This window comes from Vidua chalybeata, chromosome 1, assembly GCF_026979565.1.
Source record: "Vidua chalybeata isolate OUT-0048 chromosome 1, bVidCha1 merged haplotype, whole genome shotgun sequence".
In the NCBI taxonomy this organism is placed as follows: domain Eukaryota; kingdom Metazoa; phylum Chordata; class Aves; order Passeriformes; family Viduidae; genus Vidua; species Vidua chalybeata.
In genome coordinates this window covers 1,804,527-1,828,873 of record NC_071530.1, presented here as the reverse complement: position 1 = coordinate 1,828,873, position 24,347 = coordinate 1,804,527, and the positions used below count along the sequence as shown (strand labels likewise).

The window sequence follows — 24,347 nt, the reverse complement described above, 5'->3', positions numbered from 1 at the left end:
GAAGCATTTTCCATGGAGCTTTACTGGGAAGAGTTTGAGATTAAAAAGGGGGAATAATAGAAGATATTTGTCCGTGAATATGGGAAGTGATGAACCAGAGTGAAATCCCAGCAGGAACAACAATGTCCTGGAACAAAGGACAGACAAGCATCTGGAAAGGTTCTGCTAAGGGGAAAAAGTCAAAGCTGAGCTATCCTAAACATTAAACAGGAAAAACATCAGTTGCATTAAAATAATTTACGGAAAACATTTCAAATTATCAATTATTAGAAGTGGTTCTGTTAACAGGGACAGGAATCTGTAAAATCCAGGACTTCTGTAAGCAAATCCAATTTTAGGAGGAGCAGTGAACACACATAAACAGGAATTAACAAACAGGATTACGGTCGTCTAGAAACCTGAGAATTTACTTAGACATCCCTCTAATTTCCAAGTCCAAGCCACCCTTGCTCAGCACACAACCCCAATATTATGGAATTCTTGGAAGGGATTATCAACCCCAAACCCCTGTTTAGAGCAGGTTGTTCAAGGCCGTGTCCAGCTGAGTTTTGATATCTCCGGGGATGGAGATTCCAGAACCTCTCTGGACAGACTGGCCCAGTGTCCAACCACATTACCAGAAAAAAAAATAAATTCCAAGTTCAGATGGAATTCTGTTTTCCAGTTCATGCCTCTTGTCCTCTCATCGCTCACGATGGAATAAAATTTTACTCCAGATCCTTTATTCCTTCTTTATAATTAATTTTTCTCACGGAAAAGAACCACATGAGCTTTCCCTTCTCCAGGCTGGATTCCCAGTTTTTACAGCTTCTTTTCATATGACAGATGCTCCCTGAATCATTTTTGTGGACCTTTGCTGGACTTGCTCCAGCTTTTCCATGTTTCTCCTGGTCTGGGGAGCTCCAGATGTGTCCTCCCCACTGCTATTATCAATTTTAGGGAAGTAAATTGGAATTAATGGACAAAATACTGGCTCAGTGTGCATCAGTTTTCAAAGAGAGCTGCCAAAGAAACACAGGAAAATGGGATGAGGAAGATGGAATAAGGTCACCAACACCAAATTCCATCTCTGGGAAATTGTTGAGTTTTCATCTTCTTTTCTGCCAAGGTCGGGATTAAATGTGTGAGATGGAATTTCTTGTTGGGACTGAGATGTTTATCAGTTCTTATCTCTGTCACAGCCTCACAAACCCTGAGTTCTGCAGCCCTTCACTCCAACAAACTAAAAATGGAGCCCATCTCTCTCCCTGCAAGGCCTTTCAAGGATCAACTGTCCCATTGAGAAATGACACCTGAATTATTTTCACTTTTAACCCAATAACCAACCACCCGTGCCCACAATGGGGACTTTTTATCCAATTACACAAAACCACCCAAACCCATGGAGAAGGAGGAGGAGAAGGAGAAGGAGAAGGAGAAGGAGAAGGAGAAGGAGAAGGAGAAGGAGAAGGAGAAGGAGAAGGAGAAGGAGAAGGAGAAGGAGAAGGAGAAGGAGAAGGAGAAGGAGAAGGAGAAGGAGAAGGAGGAGGAGCAGCCTCCACCCCAAAACCTCCATCTTGCTTTCTATCTATTCCTGTATTCTAAACCCTTAAACTCTGAGTTTCCCAGCCTGTGATATCACACACTTCTATCCAAACTCCACCCCCACAATCCCAGCTCTGTCATTCCATTTTGGAAGCTTCTCCACGGCCTCAGGTCAATGCAGTGTTCTCCTGGGGGTCACTGCCTGGCAGTACAGAAAGCCCAAAATTCTCAGGAACCAGGCTTCCAAGAGGAAACAAACCACTCTGCCATACAACTGCCTGTGATTTTTCCAACCTCTCCACTGAAGGAATTCCCACAGCCTTCCCAGGCAACTCCAGCACTGTTCTGTCCCTACTGTTCTCATGATCTTATTGGAATCTTCCCTCTTGGAAGCTGGGATAACACAGGCACTGCCTGCCAGTTCTGTTTATCCCAGGAAAAGCTTAGTGAGGTTTTCAGGAAGAATTCAGGCCCTAAGGCATGGAATTTGTTGTGGATCTCATGCTACACCCACTGTAAGAACATTGCTGTAGGGTCAACAATGTATTTGGGAATTCCTAAATGAACAGGCACCTGCTTGTCTCACCTTGGAATTTAATAATCTTTTTGTACACAAAATCACAGCTTTCACTGGCAAAACTGGTGGAGTTTCCCAGAATGGATTCCTTTTATTTTCCTGTGGGGTAAAAAAGAGGATTTTAGAGAGGGGTTCTTCTTCCAAGCTTCCCAAAGATTTATTTCATAGCACCATGGGATTGTTTGGATTGGAAGGGACCTTAAAGCCCATCCAGTGCCACCCCTGCCATGGCAGGGACACCTCCCACCACCCCAGGCTGCTCCAAGCCCCAATGTCCAGCCTGGCCTTGGACACTTCCAGGGATCCAGGTGCTCTGGGAATTCCATCCCAGCCCCTCCTCACCCTCCCAGCCAGGAATTCCTAATTCCCAATATCCCATCCAAACCTTCCCTCTTTCAGCTCGAAGCCGTTCCCTGTGTCCTTTCTCTCCATCCCTTCTTCCAAAGTCTCCTTCCAATTCTCTTGGAGCTCCCCTTATAAATGTGGGGAAGTTTCACTGTCTCCTCTCTGGAAAATCTTGATGTGAATGTTAAAAGACAATTAATCCTCATTTTATGGTCCTGTTGATGAGACACGTCAGACTGGAATAATAATAATAATAATAATAATAATAATAATAATAATAATAATAATAATAATAATCTGTGTGGTTAAGAGTGTCAATCAGCCATCTCGAACTGGGTTTCTCCTGCCATTTGAAATTTCCTGCAGACATTTGGGATGGGCAGATACAATCCAAGGGAACCTTCAGGCAGCCCAGGTGGGACAGAGAAAGGCTTGGGAGGACTCATGGAAATCAAATATCCATGTTCAAACATTGGATCATGTCAAAGAGTGCCCACGCATTCCCAATCCACACCAATTAATGTATTAATTTTTAGTCAAATAACCTGTCAAACCACATCCCACGTCTCTATTCATGGGAATTTTGGGTTTTTTTCTACAGACAGGAGAGACCACGTCAGTATTTTATGATGCAGAACTGCAAATGCGCGGATTCCTTTGGCATATTCCTGCTTGTTTGGTGGCTTGGGAGATGCAGGACCAGGAATTTCAGGGATCTGTCAGTGCTGGTGGCTCCCGGATTTAAAAAATCCTAATTCTGGGAGGGGATCATATAAAACAGGCAGAAAACCCAACAGCAACATCCATCTCTCCTCAACTGTACCTCCACATGGAAAAGTTGTGTTTAATTGGATTCAGGAGGACTGGCTGGAGGAAGTTCAGATGGGATTCATCCCAGTTAATTATACTCTGCCTTTTTGGGAAGCTTAAAAGGTCAGTTAAATATCAAAGCATTCTGTTCCCTCTGTCATTTCCAGGTTTAATTCCTCCATTTGAACAGGATTCAGGATCTCTGTACAAATCCACAGGACAGCGAGGCAACAAGAGAATCCCAAAATGAATATAATGCGTCCAAAAAATGTACACAGTGTGTAGATAATTTTTAAAGGGCTATCTAGGAAAACAAGAGGGGGTTTATCCCCATTTTTTAGGTGAGAGAGAGAGGTAAGAAGCTGATTTTATGATTTTCCAGAGTTGTAGGAGATGCCATAGCCCAGCGAGAAGATCCATCAAAACCTCTCGAGGCTTTGGAAGACGTGGCAACTTCATTTTCCTGCTCCACGTGGTCGAGTTCTACTTTTTTTTTTTTTTTTTTTTTTTTAATGGAAAATAAACGTTTCCAGCACGCAGCTGATTTCAGCTACTCCGAGGGCTTCAGCCTGAGCAGATCCTGCTGCAAAAGAAAGAGGCTCCCGGGAGGGTTGTGGGTTTAATCATCATTACTTTCCCTGCCTCTCTCATCTTTCCTCACCACCCCTAATCTGCGCTGCTGCATCTGCAGATAAGAGTCAGCAGAATCACTGGGATTGAAGGATCGTCTGAGGGAGGAATTCTTTCCTTTGAAAGCCTGGGAAGTGGTCCCCTGGGTGTGTCATTAAGCCGCAGGAAAAAGCAGATGCAAGCTCAGATTATCTGTTGGTGACAGCCGAAATAAAACACAGTAATTGGCAGGGCAGGGAGGGGGACAGGCAGCGACTGCTGTGCTGTTGAATCCGAATGAGGAATGGCTGGGGAGAAACAGGGATTTTCCTTGGAAAAAAAATCACTTCTGTGCATAGGGAGTGAGTGTGACATCCTCCATTCCTCCTACAAACAAAGATGGTGACACCACAGAGAGAAAATATTGGCTCTGCGTTCACTTTCTGCCTAAATATTTTCCTCTCTGATGGACTGGAACTTTATTTCAGTGCTTGGCACCTGGGAAGAAGTGTTATCTCCCGAGTTTCTTCAGCGATGAATATTTCTCTGAAGCATCCCTTCCAACCCCTGACAATTTTAATCCTACTTGTGGTGGACTCACGGGATGGTTTGGCTTGGGAAAGGACCTTAAAGATGATGTGGTTTTAACCCCCCAGTGTCCCAGGGTGCTCCTGTCCAGCCTGGCCTTGGGCACTTCCAGGGATCCAGGGGCAGCCACAGCTGCTCTGGGAAATCCATCCCAGCCCCTCCCCACCCTCCCAGCCAGGAATTCCTTCCCAGCCTCCCAACTAACCCTGCTCTCCTTCACCTTAAGAACATTCGCCCTGTCCTATCCCTCCAGACCCTCATCCAAATTCTCTTTCCATCCTTTTAGGAAGCCCAGGTTTTTTTTATGGGAAGCAGAAGGATCCCTGTCACTGCGTCTCAGCGCTCAGCCACCGGGACAAAATCCGGAGAGTAAAACCAACCAGTAAACCAAGCAAAATTCCTAAAAAATATTTGTCCCCTGCTAATTTGAACCTGAGGAAGCACCCATGACAGAATATTCTTGCCCTCTCCATAGGTGCTACTGGCTAACCCAGGCGGTTGGAGCTGCTGGTTTGTTTAGTTGGGAATTTTGCAGGATGTCTGATTTCTAGGAATGGGCATTGTGGATAAGGCTTGTTTGTTTTGGCTCTGTTTCCATGGGGATAAACAGAAGTGGAGTGATTAATTTCCATTCTGTTGCCATGGTTATTAATAATAATGAGGTGATTATTACTGCACTGTAAACCTGACAGCAATTCCAACGCTGCCATAAAAAATGAGAGCGGGAGAGAGAGGGAAAAAAAGCAACAATGAAAGAGCTGGAGCTGATCCTGAGCCCGGGAAAATCAGCACTCACACGTTGCCTTCGATGAGAGGCAATGAAATAAAAGATGTGTTCTTGGAGAGCCTGGACTTGCAGACAGAGCAATATTAATAAAACAAGTGATAGATGAGAAGCCCTCACTGACTTCAGCAGATTTGCACCCACTGAGATTTGACGAGGCCGGAGATCTGCCAGTACAAAAGTCCCACCTGGTTCACACATCCAATGGAAAATCAGGATGTGCTCAGTACTCCCTGGATCAGGCTCTATCTTATTATTTTCATTACAAAAAGTGCTGGTGCTGCGTGGGGGTGATGAGTAGAGGCGAGTAAAAATATAATTAAAAAAACAAGCAGCAGCTCTTCCCCCCTGGGTGAGTAATAAGCAACTCCCACATTCCTGGTACCTGCTCAGCTGGCTCTGCCTCCCTGCTCCAAGTGATTTGTATTCCTCCTGGAGACATTGCCATGGTGTTGGAACAACAAGTAACACTCCGTTCATCAGATTGTCCCCGCGGGTGAGATCACATTCGGCGAGGATTCCGCACTCGGAGCCGGGATGGTTTGCAGACTTCCGTCCTTCCCAGTCCCGGGGTAGGTGAGGAAAGCTCAGGATTGGCAAATCCCAGCCACTGGGCAGAGTTGTTGTTGTTATTTTATGGCTGACTGGGACTCAGCATCAGCCTTTTCACACAAGCCTTGGAAGGACAGAAACAGGATGAGAAAGTGACTGCTCGCATTCTTCTCCCCAAAGCCACAGCCTGGGCTGTGAATTTTCCACGTTTCCTTTCCCAAACCAGGGGAAATTATTTTGTATGTTTGGTTCTTCCTTCCCCATGTCTCATTTTGGTTTGGTTTGGTTTGGCTTGGTTTGGTTTGGGAGTGCAGGACCAAATTCCCATCCCATCATTTGCCATCCTTTATCAGGATACCACCTTTGGCAAAATAAAATCCACAGCCCAGCTGCTTCCCAGATTTCCTTGTGTGCTGAGGTGGCTTCAAAGGGAGCAGGAAGGACAGCAGAGCAGCACTGGCTGTCAAACGCTGCCACAGAGCCAAGGTGAAAAATAAAAACTCTTGGCTGTGGAGAGATTTCAAAGCAAAATGGGGCAGTCAAGGGTTTTCTCCTTCAAACAGGAATCCCTGTTCTCACAGAACCCCAGAATGGGTTGGGTTGGAAGGGACTGATAAGGAAGATGTGCGTTGGTACCTTCACAATTCCATGGGTCGGATTTTCCACAGGGAAAGGAAGAGGGCCTGGAGTTTGGGATAAAAGGAGGCTGTACTCTCCTGTACAGAGAATCCCACTGGGAAACCCAATGTCCACAAAGGAGACAGAGGAGTCCTGCAACTTTATTCAGATAAAGGGAGAGATGCCACTGGATCACATCCCCATGGGGTTTTCTCTCTCGAGGTTTTGGAAGCAGGCAAATGAAAGGTAAAACAGATTTAAAAGGTGTTTATAGTAATACTTAGAATGGGATCATCACTTGTCAAGATGGACCTGAAACTTGGAAAGTGTGGAAAATAAATTCCAGAGTCATAAAAGAGCTTTGGTTGGAAGGGACCTGACAAATCACCTCATCTGGAGTGGCAGGGCAGCCTCCCACTGGGCCAAATTGCTCAGGGACAGCAAAAGAAATTAGTTTTTAAATCATGAACAACAACATTGAGATTAAATCTTCAGGAACATGAAATAAAACGCAGGAATACTTCCAAAAGCTGTGTGATTCCTGCCTGCTCCGAGTGCAAAGCACCTCTCACGACACCCCCACACACACATTGCACCGCACTTACACGCTCTTGTAACAACAACCCGCTTTGGCTGGGAGCACATGGAAACGGGAGAAACTCCCAGCGTGTCACGTCTGAAAGAGAAGAAAAAGGGGAAAAAAAAAAAAAAAATCCCAACCCCAAGTTCCGGAGCAATTCTGAGCGATGCAGCACAATCCTCCCTCTGGTTGGGGTGGCGGAGGGAAGGGGATGGGGAGAGAGAGAAAAGGAGGAGGGGGCAAGACAAGTTCGTGGTTAGATGGGAGCTCCCACCCATTTCCTTTCCTTGCCCTTCCCAGGCATGTCAGAGCCGGCAGCCAAGACAAATCCAAGTCTCCCGAGCCCGCGGACAGACAGACAGACAGCAACCGCTCATTAGAGAGCGAGCCCAGCCCTGGAGCGGCGGCGGGGAGGGGGAAAACATGGCCAAGGGGGCAGTGCCCTCTGCTGCCAAAGCACCGATGTGGATGTGGAGGATTCCGAGGAGAAAAGTGAGGGATGGGGCCTCTGGGAATTGGTGGATAAACAGCCAGAGCGGGGATGTTGAGCGCGGTTCGTGTGAGGGCAGCAGGGGTCACCTGAGGGCTCAGATTGCCGGAGGTGAAGTGGATCTGATGGTGTCTGATTCCCTCTGATATGCCTCAGGTTTGAGCTTTTTTATTTTTCAGATTCTGTGCTGCTTTAGTGTGTGGGTCTGAGCTTCACATCAGGGGATGCTGAGCTCTCTGCACAGAGCAGGGAGACAAAACAATTCCTGCTCCAGCTGGGCACCAAGGACAAATGATCCAAACCTCAGGCCCAGGAGCACAAACAGCGTGGGCTGGAGAGAGAAAAACAAGCAGGATGGGAGTGCCTGGGCTAAAGCTGGAATGGGACAATGAACTGCAAGGTGCAAATGGAGCAGAGCTGATCCCAGTGAGAGCCCCCGGGAGCGCTCGTGCATTTTGGGACCATTTTGGTTCATCTTGGGTGCAGCCCTGGCTGGGCTCTGGTGCTGCCCAAGGTGGATCCATGGAGGAGATCCTTTTCAGAAATCCCTGCTTTATTCTTTAGCTCTGTCTGGTTTCTGTTCTAGGTCAGCCTTCACAAGGCATCACCTCACTGCTCTGATCCCATGAGTTTCCATGAGGTGAAGTGGATCCCATGGTTTCTGATTCCCTCACTACTCTGTTCCCATGAGCTTCAATGAGCTTTTTTCTTGATTGAGCTTCCCATGATCTTTGTCCATCCTTGGATTCTTTGAGCTGCAGTCCTTGGAGCTAGGATCTCCTTGCAGGGGAGTACCCAGAGCTGTGTTGTGATGCCAAAGGTGGTGGCACAACCAAAGCTGTGCCTCTGAATGGGATCCCTCACCTCCGTAGGATGCTGTAGGCCAGAGCTGGAGGCTGCTCGTGGACCACAGCAGCTCCACAGCAGAGGGCAAGTGAGAGGGGTGGGAGGAAGCTGCACCTATTCAACACCTCCCAAAAAATATCTCCATGATGCCTTGTGCAAGCTGACTTAGAACAGAGACTGGACAGAGCTAAAGAATAAAGCAGGGATTTATTCAAAGGATCTCCTCCATGGATCCACCTTGGGCAGCACCAGAGCTCAGCCAGGGCTGCACCCAAGAGGAACCAAAATGGTCCCAAAATGCACGAGCGCTCCCGGGGGCTCTCACTGGGATCAGCTCTGCTCCATTTGCACCTTGCAGTTCATTGTCCCATTCCAGCTTTAGCCCAGGCACTCCCATCCTGCTTGTTTTTCTCTCTCCAGCCCACGCTGTTTGTGCTCCTGGGCCTGAGATTTGGATCATTTGTCCTTGGTGCCCAGCTGGAGCAGGAATTGTTTTATCTTCCTGCTCTGTGCAGAGAGCTCACCATGCCCTGATGTGAAGCTCAGACCCACACACTAAAGCAGCTCAGAATCTGAAAATATAAAAGCTGAAACCTGAAGCACCATCCAGGAGAAGAATGGCTGTTCCTGAGAAAAACTGACAAAACTCCTGCCATGGGCATGGAGCTGCTGCTGGAGGAACACAGCAAGGACCAAACAGCACCAGCAGAGAGGAGCAGATCCCTGTCCCACCTTGGGGCCACCAGACAGAATCAGGGGCCCTGCCACCTATTTTAGCCCTCTGAGTGCTCATCATCCATGAAAACAGAGCCTGAATCCACCTGCCAGAGGGAAATGATGTCTGGAGGAGACCATGAGACGGCCCCTTCTCCTATTCCAAGTATCCCCTGTGGGGCTCTCTCAGTGTCACCTGTTTGTGTCCCCTCTCTCTCTCAGTCCACACCTTCTCTCTTCACACCAGGAACCTCCTCAGTGGTGTTGGAATATTCCCAGGAGCTTTCTCCCTAATATATGTCCATGGTCTAAAATAATAAGGATAATAACATAAATAACTTGCATATAAAAATAAGAATTTAGCTGTAGATGAGCGGCATCTTGCTATTAATATTGTTTATTTGGTCTTTAACACTTAGACTCGCATTTTCAAGATTTTTTTTTCCTGACATCTGAGGAATTCAAACTTTCCTCCAGCAGGTTTTCGGCACACATCCCCTCCTTTGAGATTTGAGAAAAACATCAGTTATTAGGAGAGGGTTTTAGATAAGTCATAAAGGGAAACAGAAAAAACGAAAACAAAAAACAACCAAAAAAAATCCTACGAAAAACAAACAAACAAAGAAAAATCTTAAAATCTTGAAATCAGGAGTTAATGGTCTGGCTGACACAGGGAGGAATCTCCAGTCTGATCTTCGTGTTGTTATGAGCAGGAAAACCTGAAAATCTATGGAATATTTTAATGGAATGAACACTCCAATTTACAGGTATAATTCATTAACCCCCTAATTTCATGTCCTTTTTAGAATTATCTCCATCACAAACCCCTTGCAACTGTAGCTCTTAGCTTTCCACTCTTTTACCTTTCCCATCTTTCTCCTGTCCCTCTTCTTCCTCTCTTGATCCTACCCCAGTCCCCAGAACAAAAAGTTTTTGTGTCTTGCTCACACCTGTCCAGGTGGGATAGGAGGAACCCAAGGATTGCTTTTCTTCCTCTTCATTTTCTTCTCCTCCATGCCATGGAGTTTTCCATGAAGTCAGAACTGGTGCCCCACACCCAGAAGGTTCAAAATAGGAAAAAAAGGAACAGTTGGATGCTGTGGAAATTGGGGGTTGCAGTACAGGGTAAGAACCAGGATTCCCATTTCCGAGGCAAAGCTGGAATTTCAGGGAACACCTGCTTTGTTGTGACGTGGAGTGTGAGCAAAGCCAAGGAATTCCAGATTTTCAGCCTCTTCATCAAAATCAACGCGAAGGAAACTGAATCAGGAACTTTGGGAATTACAGGAACTGCAGTCAGAGTTTGTGCTCACACCTACACCTGCGGTTCATGAGCCCAGCGGGACGGGTTTCGTGCAGACTGGAAAACCAGGAATGATGTAAAGCCCTACTCACACTTCTCCCTGACTCCTGGATCTCATCACATCCATGCTGGATGAGGGGCCAGAGAATGGGATTCTCCACTTCTGGTGTGCTTTGCATGGCATCTCCACAGCAGGTCATGTGGGGAGGAAAGGAATTCTAAGATGTAATGGAAAGCTCATGGATTGGGATGAGGAAAGGAGAGGTGCGAGGTGTCCCCAGCTCCAGAGGCGCTCCCGGCCTCTCTGGGATCCAGGCAGCACTCAGAGCTCTTGGGAAGGTTATGGATGAGGGAATGTGAGAGTATCAACATGCTAAATTACAGTGGAACCAAATAAAGTCCAAATGGGCCAGGAGTTGGACTTCCATGATCTTTGTGGGTCCCTTCCAGCTCTAGATATTCCATGATTCTACGATCAAACCAATGAGAGATGTGGGAGTCCCTCTCTAAGTCTCTGATTTATTGCCTAAGAAGGTCAAGAATACTTTTCACCACAGGGTTCCACCTTCAGAAGTCAGAAGAAATCCAAGGATCTTTTCTCTTGTATAAAATTTTACAGTAATTTTGAGGAGGGACTGACCTGAGCCTGTGGTCACCCAAAATATTTCTCTCTCTTTTAGTCTCCTCTTGTGCGTGTCACTGCTTGGAAAAGGTTTGTACAGAACCTCATCCATGCAATGACCTCGTGACATCCCGAGGTCACGTGTGGGAGGCCGGATTGGTGCCTTGAGAAGGCTGACCTGGAACAGAGCCCAGACAGAGCTAAAGAATAAACCAGGGATTTCTGAAAAGGATCTCCTCCATGGATCCACCTTGGGCAGCACCAGAGCCCAGCCAGGGCTGCACCCAAGATCAACCAAAATGTTCCCAAAATGCACGAGCGCTCCCGGGGCTCTCACTGGGATCAGCTCTGCTCCATTTGCACCTTGCAGTTCATTGTCCCATTCCAGCTTTAGCCCAGGCACTCCCATCCTGCTTGTTTTTCTCTCTCCAGCCCACCTTGTTTGTGCTCCTGGGCCTGAGATTTGGATCATTTGTCCTTGGTGCCCAGCTGGAGCAGAAATTGTTTTCTCTCCCTGCTCTGTGCACAGAGCTCACCATGCCCTGATGTGAAGCTCAGACCCACACACTAAAGCAGCAGAGAATGTGAAAATATAAAAGCTAAAACCTGAGTCATGAGGATCATCTAAAATTCCTTATCAAATTCACCTCACCTTCATTTGGGGAGCACAAAACCTCTGTTTCAGGGTTTGTGTCTCTGGCCAATGCTGAGGGTGAGCGAGGCATTCTGGCTCTTGGATTTTTAGGACACGGCCGCCAAGTCAGACACTTGAGAAAAGCCAAAATGAGGAACCAGAGAAGCCAGGGAATGATTCAGAACAAGTGCAAGACAAGAGAGTGGGAAGCCACAGCGTCTCCTCTGCATGTCCAAACAGGGCAAGGATCCCACAAGGCAAAAACAAAGTCAGGTGGGCTGGGAAGAAGCAAAAAAAAAAAAAAAGAAAAGGCGTCAGAGCTGAGAGAGGTGGGTGAGAACAAGCCACGGAAATGTGGCCGCAGCCAAGCTGCACATGGAGCAGCCAAAAGCAACTGAGAGACTCCTTCTGATCCCAGATGGGTGGAGAAACCACAGCTTTGGGTTTCTGCTCCTGTCCGGAGTCTCCTGGGCAATGGGCTGTGGTCAGCTGTAACCAGAGCGGTCAAGCGGAGGTGGAGGAAGGTGAGGGTGGAAAAGGGATCAGGGGAAATATTCCCCTGGATCCCTGGAAGTGTCCAAGGCCAGGTTGGAGGGGCTTGGAGCACCCTGGGATGGTCGAAGGTGTCCCTGCTCCTGGCAGGGGGATTGGAACAAGATCATTTTCAAGGTTCCTTCCAACCAAACCCACTCTGGGATTCTGGAGGAAATATCCGGGGCCATATTATAATTTAGCTTCATCAGGTGGCTGCTAATCTCAAACATTAATTAATTAAATTAATTAAATTAATTAATTTAATTAATTAATTAAAGCCTCATTACCTGAACTGTTGATTTTCCTTTTCCTTTGGGGAAAAACATCCATTAAGAAGAAAAGAAAAATAGATTTTTAATCATCTTCCCCAAATCCTCAAAAAAAAAAAAAAAAAGGGAAAAAAAGTTATTCCCTCCCAAAATACAAATGCACAATTCAGAAGAAATATGAAATAAATTAAGGCAAACAATATATTAATAATTAACTTACAATATAATATTAGAAATATTAATAATTAAACCCGTACAGGTTGGATTATAAAAAAGGAATAGTGAAATCTGAGACTTCCGTCCTTATTTATGGAGGAAGGGATGATGGAATAAGTTGATAAAACACTTTTGCCAATTTTCACAATATTTGATATTTTTGTTGCAGTTTCAGCTTGAAGGAATTAGTCATTATATGGGGAAATGAGCTCTTTTAAAACAAAACAAAAAACAAACCAATTTTCAACTTTTTTTTTTTGCCTTCTTAGTGTTCAAACAAATCCTGAGGAAGTCAACTTTAAAAGAAAAATAAATATCATCCTGTTCACTGAATTTTTAAATCAGAATTTAAGGTCTTCCTCCTTCTTTTATATCTCTTATTTCTCCCAGCTTTTCTGTGCTTTCTGAGAGGATTAATCAATTAAAATGCTATTATTCATTCACACCAATTTAAACAGATTTCTTCTATACCTATTAATGAAGACAAAATTAAATTTGTTTGGAATACCATCCTCAAAACAGGATCTCAGACATTTATAACAAAGGCATTAAAAATAAAACTATCAAGAATTCATTTAATTCCATTTTCCTGCCTTTCTTAAGTACAAACTCCGTGTAGAGCCTAAACTGCCTTTGGAGACACAGAAATTAAAAATTTGCTAAATTCCAAGACAGAAAATGGAATTGAGGGTGCCAATTACTTTATTTTAGGATGATTGAATTAAATTAGGATGGTTTCCCTTTACAGAACGTGCACTGCCCTACTGATGCCTTGAGAGGCTGATCTAGAGCAGAGACTGGACAGAGTTAAAGAATAAAGCAGGGATTTATTCAAAGGATCTCCTCCATGGATCCACCTTGGGCAGCACCAGAGCCCAGCCAGGGCTGCAGCCAAGAGGAACCAAAATGGTCCCAAAATGCACGAGCGCTCCCGGGGGCTCTCACTGGGATCAGCTCTGCTCCATTTGCACCTTGCAGTTCATTGTCCCATTCCAGCTTTAGCCCAGGCACTCCCATCCTGCTTGTTTTTCTCTCTCCAGCCCACACTGTTTGTGCTCCTGGGCCTGAGCTTTGGATCATTTGTCCTTGGTGCCCAGCTGGAGCAGGAATTGTTTTGTCTCCCTGCTCTGTGCACAGAGCTCACCATGCCCTGATGTGAAGCTCAGAACTACACACTAAAGCAGCACAGAATCTGAAAATATAAAAGCTCAAACCTGAGGCATCACTATGCTCATGATAATCAGGGCCTGAAGTGATGGGCTTCGGTGGAGTTCCCAGCACTGCAGGCAGCTGGGGTGACATTCCTGCCATCACCAGAGAGAAATTCCCACCCCTAAGATGTTGGAATGACGCCAGCCAGGAAGGTGATCCCAGAACTGGAGCGAGGCTGGGAGAGCTGGGAATGTTGCCCTGGAGACGAGAAGCTCCAGGGAGAGCTCAGAGCCCCTGGCAGGGCCTGAAGGGGCTCCAGGAGAGCTGGAGAGGGACTGGGGACAAGGCCTGGAGGGACAGGACCCAGGGAATGGCTCCCACTGCCAGAGGGCAGGGATGGATGGGAGATTGGGAATTAGGAATTCCTGGCTGGGAGGGTGGGGAAGGGCTGGGATGGAATTCCCAGAGAAGCTGTGGCTGCCCTGGATCACTGGAAGTGTCCAAGGCCAGGCTGGATGGGGCTTGGAGCAACCTGGGATAGTGGGAGATGTCCCTGCCCATCCAAGGGTGGCACTGGATGATATTGAAGGTCCCTTCCAACCCAAGCCCTCCTGGGATTCTGGGATTCCTGTCACATCCGTAGCCTGCTCGCTTTTCCCAGCGCCTCACTGACGTCACATCCCTTGGAAGGAACCTCCAGCGTCTCCAGGGATTGCAGAGGGTGTTCATATCACCACATTCCTGTAATCCCTGTCTCTGTATTGTCTGCAAACAGTAGGAGAACGGGAATGCAGCCTGGAGAGCCGGGAGTCATGGACACCTCGTGTTGGACGGAGGACAGGAACCCGCCACGCTCGTTAGTCCTTAAATTAGCAAAGCGCTGCCAAGGTAACGGCCCTCTCCACAATATTGTTGTCTTGACTAAACAACTTTCCCTAAGCTCCGTTGAAATAATCTGTTTTTTCACCTGCAGGAGTGAAACATTTGAGCCGACATTCCAAGGCGGATCTGGTGAAGGCCATAAAAATTTTGTGGTAACCTATATATTATTTTTATGCATATGCTTAACGCGATGTGTTTTATGAACGTGCTAAAGCGCAATAAATCACCTAAAATGTGGTGTAAAACACTTCAGGCTCTTAGCAGAGTATCAGATGCTCGCACATATTCCATACAACCACGGGCTTGTGCAGATGCAGGAGGGCAGGGACATGTCATCTCCTGGGAACAGCAGGAAGATGGGAATATGGCTTCTCTTCTGCGTGGGAGGTCGGGAGAGCAGTCCCTGGCTCTGTGGCGGATTGGCAGCCAAAATGAAGGCAGAATATGTGGAAGAACGGCGCAGCTCCTGCCTTTACTGGGTGTAATCCCAACAACTGGAGTTTCATAGGAATTACGTTGCAAGAGAGAGGAATTCTGTCTCTTCTGGCGGATAGAAAATACACTGAAATTCCTGCTTTTGCAGAAGCCCGACATGAGAGGTCCTAAGGAAAATGGAACCCCTCGACTGGCTCTGCTGAGGGTCAGGATCCAGAGTGGATGAGCCCTGGATTAACCTGCTGTTCCCAGTTCCCCTGGATTTATGGATCTGAGCACCATTCCATATCATGTCCTTCATTTTTTCAACTCCAGCAAGTGAAGCCTAAGCTTAGATGCTTAACTTAGGCTGGAAAAGCATCCAAAAAGTTTTTTTTTTTCAAGTTAAGGGATTGGAAAGATTTGGAGATGAAGGTGCTTCAGGATTTTTCATATCCTGTTCATCGTCTCCAAGTCTTGTTGGAAAAACTGGCGTGAAAGAAATTTCCCTCTTTTACTTATTTTTTTTAATTAAATGTGGGCATAATGATCCTTTTTGCCTATAACAATTACAAAATATTAGAAATTAGTTCAAAAGAGGGACTTGTCACAGGAATTTGGGCAAAGATTTGATATCATTGGTCTGCAGATTTAATATCCTGCTCCAGTGATCATCAGTGAAGGACATGGTAGGAATTTGGGAATGCTGGGGTTGTCCTATGGAGGGCCAGAATTGGATTCAGTGATCTTTGTGGCTCCCTTCTAACTCAGGATATTCTATGATTCAATATCCTAAAGCTTTATATGTGTAAAAATCAGGTGGATTTCATAAAAATTGTGCTCTCTGTAGGGAAGGGATAAAGGAGTGAGTGTTTAATTTAATGTTTTTACTGCTTTTTGACTGACTGGCATCAGGGAGCTCTTCCTGAGGGAGTTGCTGGTGATTTCAGTTGTCCAGGAACTCCCAATCCTTACACCCTGGAGTTTAGGATAAGGCAGCTCCAAGAGAAGCATCAGATGGGTGAGGTGGCAGGAGAGCTGGAAGCTGGAAATATCCCAACAAGTTTCATATCCTGCCAGTGCTCCACCAAAACCAACATTTCCCCAGAGCACTTCACTCTCATCGAGGTGAGGAAGTGTTTTCCAATGGAAAAATATTCCATGTGACCAGATGTCATAAAAGGTCAATTCAGGCCCCAGTAAAATTAATCTGGGTTCTTTGAAAGTGAGCATCCACAGGGACCAGGTAATTTTTTATTTGTTTTAACAAATAATTTGTTTGTTTTTGCTTGAGGAAACTCCCGTTGACTTTGGCTGAGCTCAGGTTTCTGCCCTAAGAACAGACAGTCAGAAAACTCCAAACTGTGGACTTAAATGCGCTGGGAAAATGGCTCTGGAGAAACGGGATGGATAATTATGGAGTGGGAGATCTTTTTCAGGGTTAGGAGTGAGAGGAAAAGAAGAAGCAGGAGGAAACAGTGGCATAAAAGGTCTGAAGAGCAAAGCCTGCTCTTTTCTTTTAGCTGAAATCCATGGGATTCAGTATCCCTATAGAGATCTCTCATGGACCAGTTTAGAATCAGCCTCAACTTCCCAAAAAAACAGAAAATCCCACAGATTCCCAAACCACAGGAGAGGCTCTGGAATGGCAGAAGTGCACGATATCAGACAGTGTTTGCTGGTATCCAGGGATAAGCCCAGATCCTGTGCCTGGAAGTTTGGGAAGTCTCCTGTCCTAGTGGAATTCATGGAATCACCAACCTGGTGTGGGGGGATCACCGCCGTGATTTGGAGTTCTTCTCTCCCAACCAGCAAAACAGGCACCAGAGGGCTTTCAAAACATGGGAGGGGAAAGGAATAAAAAAGGAATAAAATGGGAATAAAAAAGGAAAACCAGGGAAATAGAGGACAAGGCAGCAGTGCCGGGATCCGACGCTCAAGGCTGGGTTTGGGACACAGAGGTGGATTCTTGCTCTCAGACCAGGACACAGAGGGACGGGAGGATGTTGTGTGGGTGAAGAAGGAGAGGGAACTCCACTACTCCCATTTTTTTTTTTTTTTTTACTTTTCTGCCCTTCTCACCAAACTTGCAGCACATCAGTCCCGAATTTTAACGAGAAAAAACTGGGAGACGCTGGTGGGACAATGCTGGAGAGTTGCTGACGGCCCTTAGGGTGTTTCCAGGTCAACCATCCTAGAAACATGGAATATCCTGAGTTGGAAGGGATCCATCAGGACCATCAATCCAACCCCTGGACTGATGCACAGGCACCCCAACAATCCCACCCTGGGCAGCCCTGAGAGCTGTCCAAACGCTCCTGGAGTTGGGAATGTGCCCATTCCCTGGGGAGCCTGGGCAGTGCCCAGCACCCTCTGGGGGAAGAACCCTTCCCTAAATCCGACCTAACCCTCCTCGGACAGGGATAATGATTCCACCACTTCCCTGGCATCCTGTTCCAATGCTTGACAACACTTTCAGTGGAATTTTTTTTTTCCTAATATCCAATCTAAACCTCCCCTGGTGCAACTTGAGGCCTTTTCCTCTTCTCTTGTTCCTTGTTTTGTGATCTAGAAGTGGCCAGAAGGATCCACTACCCTCAGATTTAAATAAATATCCATTAAAAATATATAATTGTTTCAATAAATCTATATTTAAATGTCATAAAATAATGTCCTAAAGGATTTTTGGCAGCTCAGTTGAAGTGCCTTTGGAAAACCAGATTAATTTGAACAGACAAGTTTAAAAAAATCCAGCTCATGTGGATTCCCACTTCCAAAACTGGGATATCTTGCTTTTGGTTCTGCTGTAAATATTTCAAGAAGAAAGTAGAGCATTTTCTTTGTTTCTTCCTCACAGTCCCAATTATTAAAACGGGATTAAAATATTGATTTATTACAGCATTGAGAGGGATAAAACTCCAGTGTTTTCATGTAATTCAGATGAAGGCTCCCTTTTTATCTCTGCTGCCAAGAGCTGGAATAATCCCTTCCCATGGCTGCCTGAGCTGGAAACGCCTGCCAAACGCATGGAGATTCCCAAACTACTACTGTCTTCCAGTGATCCATGAAAAAGCAGCTTCCAAATGCTTCCTCTAGGCAGACAAAAATATCAAACCGCTCAGAATTAGGAATGGCTTGAGGAAATTTAGTGATCTGCTACCCCAAAACCTCTCCCTAGACCTAAAGTCAGAGACATCAAAGCTTGGACTGGCCTCAAGGCTTGAATTTCCAATTATTTTTAAGTCCCACAGCTTTAATTTTTTAAGCTCGGGGGAGTGTTCATGCCTTTCTTTTCTCACTTAAAGTGCCCTCAAATGTGAATTATGTCGTGACCTGGAGCAGCAGAACAGATCTGAGCACTTATTTCAGGTCACCCAGACCTCCAGACAACCTGCAAGGGGTAACAACCTTTCATCACTTCTCCCTTTTTCCCACTGGAAGTGGGAATATTGCAGCCCACTGGATTTTGTGCTGCTTTCCCCATGGAGCAGCTGATTTGGATATGGAAGCTGTGTAGCTGCACTTGACTTGGTGCTGAACCTGAATTATTTTGTCTCGCTGAGCTGTGCCGTTGTTGAGCCATAAATTTTCCCGCTGGGAGAATTGTATCTGAAATTTTTAGGGAGAAGGAAGGAGGGGAAGGAGGAGAGAGGAAAGGACAGGAGAGAGAAGGAAAATGAAAAAGAAAAACAATATCTCTGACACTTTTTTATTTTCCAGTATATTAATATTTTTCTTTCTTCCTTTTGTTTCCCCCAGTAATACTGAAAATAAAGGAAAAACAATTTTTCCTTTAGCCAGTCCATGAAAATCCAACACCAACACAGTGGTGATTAATCTGAGCAATCTCACTTTTCCATTTCAATTGCTTCCCAGCTTGTCTCCAAGCGAGTTGGGAAAGGGAAGGATCCTTCCAGCAGGAAGAGCTCAGCGGGCCCTGTCCAAGGTTCTAGTCCAGCTTCCCACCAGCAGCATTCCCTGATATCCTCACCCACATCCCAGATTTATCCTAGAGCCCCCTCGGGAACAGCTTCTGACTGTAATTATAGAGTCAGACATTCCAACCCACCTGCAGGGAAAGAGGGAAGAGCCAGGAGGTGGGGACAGGTTTGAGTGGTTTTTTTCCATGTCTTTCCATGTGGTGCCTTTGGAGTTGTCTGAATCCATGGGAGATCCGCAGGGAACAGCATTTTGTTCAGAAAAGTGGGAACTCAATGTTTGTGGCTTTGTTGGGGCTTTCTACCAGTTTTGCAGCTTCCAAAGGATCCTGGGTGGGTCCACACCCCACCAAAAGGACCCACAAAGTGTTGTTTGTTGCTAATTACTCTTTCTGCTCAATGCAATAATTTACACGACCTTCAGGAGGATGGCCATTTATGGGAGAATTAAGATTCCCAATGTTTTTTGGGCATTTCATTCCCCAGCTCCTCTCAGAGCCCAGATTTTACACACAACATACATAGCCAAGTTCCAGAATTTCTCCTGCATTGTGCTGGTTTTCTGGGCATTTGTGAGGAGAGGGAGAAAAAAAATTATTATTATTATTATTATTATTATTATTATTATTATTATTATTATCACCATTATTATTATTACTGCTCTTGGGAGTGCCAAGTGTTGCTGGGAAAAACAGATCACGTTGGTGGCAACAACCACAACCAACTTTCCTTTCCATAGCCTGGGGAGATCCAAACTTGGCACAGCCCATGGGCAACTTCACCAGGACAATTTTGCTGCTTGAAACAACACCTTGCTTTGTGTATTCCTTGAGCCAGCCTGGAATTTAATCCGTGTTTCTTTAGAACTGAGTCACACCAGGCTGTTGATCTGAGCAGTCATTAATGAGGGATATTTCATGGAAGGCTAAATGCTGGAGCCTTCCCCCAGATTGGGGTGACTCCGGGTGGTGGCAAAGTCTCTCCTCCAACCCGTGCCTTCAAAGAAAGACTCAGCAGTCTTCAGTGGTCTGGTCTCAAGGCAGTTTATTGCAATAATCTCAAGGCACACAGACTCCCTGACATTGTCCCTGACTCCTTCTCCCTCTGCATCTCTCTCCGTCTCCGTCTGTCTTCGTCTTCCTTTGTCTTCTTCTCTGTCTCTGTCTCTGTCTCCGTCTCTGTCTCTGTCTCCCCTGCCCAAGGGGCTGGTGCCATCTTTTATATCACACATTACGTATTATGTGTTTATGTTTTTTCCCCAATGCCTATCACCTATGTTGAACAGTGACTTTCTACTCTAAACCAATCTGTGAGTGCCAACACCACCAAGAACATGGGGAATAGGAAGGAGAAAGAAGGAGGACAGGGCACGCCCAAATCCCTCCATCTTAGAACCTCTGACCCCCATGTACAAAACTCAGACCCCTCTGTACAAGGCCTAAAACCCCCCTGTACAGCACTCAAAAATCCTTCCTTTCACTTTGTGATTACTTCTATTATAATATCTAAACTTTTGTGATTTCTTGTTCTTCCTGCAAAGTTGGTAAATTGTTCCATGGATCAAACTCAAGACCACAGGGGTTTCTGGCTGCCTGCCAGGGTCTCAAAGGCTTCTGCCCTGGACCTGGAACATCCAAGAGTGTCTGAGGGACACCTTGGGTTCCGACAGCTAAAGAAATCTAAGACTGCTGTAGGCTGAAATTAAAGCCTTGGTGGTTTGTAGCATGTCCTCAAAAATGGTTTTCTTGTCCAAATATGTGACCCAAATATATTTGTTAAATAATTAATCTGTGGGACCACATCTGTGCTGGAATTTATTGAGTGGTTGGAACAGTCTGTAACAGGAACTTCAGGCTTTAAGTATCGTCCCGATTTAGAGATGATTTGAGCATTTGAACATTCCTGGTACCACAGGTTGTCCAGAGAGGTTGCGGAATCCCCAGGCCAGGTTGGACAGGGCTTGGAGCAGCCTGGGACAATGGGAAGGTGTCCCTGCCCATGGCAGGGGTGCCACTGGATGATCTTGAAGGTCCCTTCCAACCCAAAAACATTTTGGAATTCTTTACACACACAGATGACAAGGACACAGAGGATGATGGATTTTCATATCTATGTCTCACATAATTTTAGGTGATTGATCTAAAAAAGCAAAGAGAAGGACCAGAGACAGGGAAACATGGAATAAGACTGGTCTGACCCTGGATGTAGATCTTGAGCTTATTTCTGTCCAGTTCCCACATTTTCTATTTCTTTCCACATCTTTCCTTGGCCTTTTATCCCCTGATGTTCCTTTTCTTCTGCTCTTAAGACAATGGTGGCTTCAGGCTGTCCCCAAGTCATCTCTTTTTTCCCCTGGCCAGAGCACGAATCCTGGATGAAACTCCCTGGTTGGCACTGGCTGTGTCACTTCCTCTCTGAGGATGTGGAGCACTCCGTGACCTCACCGTGAGAAGGAGCAGCTTTGAGGCTGGATTTACACAAGCAGACCTTCCATAGTGCCCGGGGGCATTAAGGGGAACGGCCAAACCTTTCCTATATTTTCCCCTTTTATTCCATATCTCGGGATATTATGATATCCAGGCGGTGAATGAGTGGGAGTTGTTCAAATCTCAATGCTGCAAAGCCATCTTCCCAAAATCATCTCCCTTTTGCTACAGTGTGAGAAGGAGAAAATTCCCATTTTACAGAGTTTCAGATTTTGGCTTACTAGGGTCCATAGGAAATGAGCTGAGATCTGTGAAAGTCAAAAATAATTTAAGTTCCAAATCTTCCCTGTGTCCTTCTCTACCAAATGGCAGCAGGTTGCTGCTTTTCCCCAGTTAAACATCCACAGACTATTTTTTTTTTCTCTTTCATCTTTCACTTTTATTTTCTTTTAGTATAAATTGATTGGGTCTGGATTAAAAGTCAGAAGAAATGAAACCCTTTATTTCATGTATTTTGAGAAAGCCTTCTCCAGAGGCAGGATTGAACACTGCCTTTTTGTCTCCCTGATTATTTATGCCAGAGGAAAATCAGCAGATTTAAATGTTAAATGGTTCAGAGATGGCTCCAGAAAAACCACACTCCCCAAATCCCTGGAGGCAACATCTCCAGGGGTCAGGAGTTCCCAGGTATTTTTAAAACCTCCCCAATCCTGAACCTCCCAAGAGCCAAACCCAGAAGAATGTCTGGCTGTAATGACAGATATATTAATGAAACACATTACCCACCAGGAATATGTCTGTTGTCACCTGCAAGAAAGGAGAGTGATCCCATGGTCCGTGGATTTCATGGAAAGTCAAATGATGTCAGGCTTCTGAAGTTGCCCGTGAAGAAGCGCAGACAAGCCAAACTCTGTTCTTCCCCAGCAGAAGGGTGGTTTGAAACCGTGGGATAGCAGATATTTGTGATTCCAGAGCTTTTTCCGGGCTCCTTCTGTCCATCCTGTTTTTCTGGCTCTGCTCCCCAGGGCAAGGGATGGAGCAGGACCTGCAGTGTGGTTGTGGATTAGCCTGGGGGAAAATCCACAGGGGAGCTGGTGTGGTGGGAGGTGTCCCTGTCCACAGCAGGGGTGGAACTGGAGGATCTTCAAGGCCCCTTCCAACCCGAACCATTCCATGATTCTATGAATTCTTGTTATTTAATATTCTTAGGAATTCACAAGGATGTTCTACAAAACCTGATGCTCACTAAAGCCTAAGGATACCCTTCTCTAAATCCTGTATGTAATCATTTCATTTCATTTTCTTTTCTCTTCTTTTCTCTTCTCTTCTTTTCTTTTCTTTCTTTTCTTTTCTTTTCTTTTCTTTTCTTTCTTTTCTTTTCTTTTCTTTTCTTTTCTTTTCTTTCTTTTCTTTTCTTTTCTTTTCTTTTCTTTCCTTTCTTTCCTTTCCTTTCCTTTCCTTTCCTTTCCTTTCCTTTCCTTTCCTTTCCTTTCCTTTCCTTTCCTTTCCTTTCCTTTCCTTTCCTTTCCTTTCCTTTCCTTTCCTTTCCTTTCCTTTCCTTTTTCCTTTCCTTTCCTTTCCTTTCCTTTCCTTTCCTTTCCTTTCCTTTCCTTTCCTTTCCTTTCCTTTCCTTTCCTTTCCTTTCCTTTCCTTTCCTTTCCTTTCCTTTCCTTTCCTTTCCTTTCCTTTCCTTTCCTTTCCTTTCCTTTCCTTTCCTTTCCTTTCCTTTCCTTTCCTTTCCTTTCCTTTCCTTTCCTTTCCTTTCCTTTCCTTTCCTTTCCTTTCCTTTCCTTTCCTTTCCTTTCCTTTCCTTTCCTTTCCTTTCCTTTCCTTTTTTCTTTTTTTGTTGTACCCCATGATTGTGTGATCTAAAGCAGCAAATGAGACTTAAAATTTCCCTGAAGTTCCCAGTTTTCCAAAAAAAGAAAAAAGTTCTTGCCAAGCTTACGAATTCCCATATTCTGCTCAACATCATACCCCAAATCTTTGTGAGATTTCACATTTTGCTTAACATCTTCTCAAGACCCCAGGCAAAAATTAATTGGCTTCTGCAGTTTAATTAATTTGTACATCACGATGGGCAGTTCATTTTTTGGGCTGAGGACATCTGGTGAACCAGGGAGCTGCTTCTTTGCTGCCTTCCTGGAATTATCTTCCAGCTTGGCATAACACCAACAGCCACCGTTCCTGCTGGAGCTCTGGGAACTGGAGAAGAACCTCTGGAATCAAAGCCAGGAATTGCCTCAAGCTGAGCTTGTTCTCCCCAGGTAGCATTGGAAGGAGCACAAGTTCTCTGAGCAAAGAGGTGTAGGACACAATTTCCAGCGAGATCTCAGAAGGGAAAATGGGGAACGTTTTCTTTTGCCATGTTTCAGGGATTAAAGTGGAGAAGCACAAGCGTTTTCTCTGTGTGGAGAAGATGAAGAACAGCTCCACTGTCATGAAGGAACCAGCAATTAATGGGCTCAGAGGGTTTTATGTAAGCATTAAAGTTTTAAGTGCTTCGTATTTTGTAGGGCTTGTTATTCCTGGATATTGCTCCCAAACCTGTTGAGAGACATGAAGCAAATTTCTGGAAAGTTTCCCTGGAGTTTCTTCACGCAGAGCAAAGCTTGTTGTGTGTCTTCTTGGCTTCGAGATCCCAAAGATCCTGCGCTGTAGGAACATGAAAGGTGACTGCATTCCATCAGCTCCTGGTGTTTGTTTAAGGTTTGGGACCAGCACACCCATCTGAGCTCGTTTTCATTCCTCCCTCTCTCTCCCTCCGTGTCACACCCACCTCGCGTTACACTGCCCGTGCAGGCCAATATTCCTCTGAAAATGAAGGTTTTTAAGGATCTGTGTAAGGTTTTCATTTTCCCCGTTCTCCAGTGACACTCATCAGACTGTCTGAATCTCTTAGGGCCAGAATTATGCAAGA

At 45.5% G+C, this 24,347-nt stretch overlaps 1 long non-coding RNA gene across 1 annotated transcript; it reads right to left on the bottom strand.

Annotated features, from left to right (window-relative positions):
* Positions 1-2,116: 2,116 nt before the first annotated feature.
* On the bottom strand, positions 2,117-5,658 carry LOC128789150 (uncharacterized). Its single transcript, XR_008431326.1, has 3 exons — positions 5,623-5,658; positions 2,487-2,608; positions 2,117-2,200 (listed from the first exon to the last, which is right to left on the bottom strand). It is a non-coding gene; the product is annotated as an uncharacterized LOC128789150 (long non-coding RNA).
* Between the last annotated feature and the right edge of the window lie 18,689 nt (positions 5,659-24,347).